Source organism: Marmota marmota, unplaced genomic scaffold (assembly GCF_001458135.2).
Source record: "Marmota marmota marmota unplaced genomic scaffold, marMar, whole genome shotgun sequence".
In the NCBI taxonomy this organism is placed as follows: domain Eukaryota; kingdom Metazoa; phylum Chordata; class Mammalia; order Rodentia; family Sciuridae; genus Marmota; species Marmota marmota.
The window spans coordinates 39,685,185-39,687,101 of NW_026000082.1; positions in this window are offsets into that span (position 1 = coordinate 39,685,185).

Genomic DNA, 1,917 nt, shown 5'->3' on the forward strand with positions numbered 1-1,917 from the left:
TTAGGGCCTTAATAAGTTGCTGAGGCTGGCCTTAAACTTATGATCCTCCTGCCTCAGCCTCCCAAGCTGCTGAGATTATAGGCCATTGTGCCTGGCCGTATTTATCTTTTTGTGACTAGCATATTTCACTAGCATAATGTCCTCAAGTTTCATCCATATTGTAGGATGTGTCATCAGAATTGCCTTCCTTTTTAAGGCTAAATAATATTCCCTGTCTATGTATACCACATTTTGTTTGTCTGTTCATCTGTTGATGGACCCTTGGTTCCTTCCATTTTTTGGCTTTTGTGCATGATACTGCTCTGAACATTAGTGTGAGACTTCTAACTTGGTTCTTCTTTGGTTCGCTGAGGATGCTTCAAATTCCATACAATTTTTTTTTTTTGAGAGAGAATTTTTTAATATTTATTTATTTTTTTTTTCAGTTTTCGGTGGACACAACAGCTTTTTTTCTTCTTTCTTTTTTTTTTGTAAGAGAGAGGGGAAGAGAGAGAGAGAGAGAATTTTAATATTTATTTTTTAGTTTTTGGCGGACACAACATCTTTGTTGGTATGTGGTGCTGAGGATCGAACCCGGGCAGCACTCACGCCAGGCAAGCGCGCTACCGCTTGAGCCACATCCCCAGCCCCCATACAATTTTTTTTTGATGGACTTTTCTTTTCTTTCTTTTTAAATATTTATTTGTTAGATGTAGATGGACACAACACAATGCCTTTATTTTTATGTGGTGCTGAGGATCGAACCCGGGTCCCACCCGTGCTAGGTGAGCGCTCTACCGCTGAGCCACAATCCCAGCCCTTGATGGACTTTTCTATTTCTGGAAAATGTCATTAGAATTTTGATGGCGATTGCGTTAAACATGAAGATGGCTTTGGGTAGATGGACATCTGGACAATACAGTCTTTGAACCCATAAACTGGGATGTACTTCCATTTGTTTGTGCCATCTTTAATTTCTTTAAGCCATGTTTTCTATTTTCTGGTGTACAGATTGTTTGCCTTCTTGGTGACATCTTTATTCCCAAGTAATTGTATCTTTTTGATGCTATGTAAATAGGATTCCTATCTCCATCTCAGATTGTTCTTTGTTAGTATAGAGAAACACAACTGATTTTTGCTTGTTGATTTTTCGGCTTTGCTGTAATTAGTTCCAAATGTTTTTTGGTGGAAACCTTAGTGTTTTCTAATTATAGTGGTTTTTAAAAGTCTTTTTCCGTGTCCTGTATTGATAGGCTAAGCTTCTTTCCCCTGACTTTTTCATTCTTTTTTTTTTTGTGTGTGTGTGGTACCAGGGATTGAACCCAGGGTTGCTTAACCACTGAGCCACATCCCAGCCCTTTTTAAAAAATGTTTTATTTTGAGACCGGATCTTGCTAAGGGCCTCACTCAGTTGCCAAGGCTGGCCTCCAACTTGCAATCCTCCTGCCTCAGCCTCCCGAGTAGCTGGGATTACAGGTATGCACCACAGAGCACAGCTCTTTCCCCTGATTTTTCTTTTAAATTAATTAAACAAATATAGATTTTTTTCCTCTAACGTAATCACTGTGGTGTAGTCCTAGCTGAGGGTAGGAAGCTGATTGGCAGCTCTGGGTGTGTGGAGGGTGCTTGGGAGGGATGGCAGGGCTTGCCGTGTGAGCACCCATCAGAGGACAGAGCCATTTGTGAGGAAGCCCTCAAGTGTGGCCGTCACTGTGTAGAGTGCTGCTGGTCTGCCTACAGCGGAGGGCTGTGCCATGCTGGCTGCCCTGGCGTGGAGATGGGGCCAGGAGGTCCCACGGATCCATGGAGGTTCGGGTCCCCTCATGGTGGGGTCTTCAGCCTGGAGGCCCTTTGCTTTAGTCCTCTAACGAGTAAAGCTCCGGTCTGGTGGGGGGTGGGCTGGGGTCTCCATGCTGCTCAGGACAGGAGTGTCCTCCC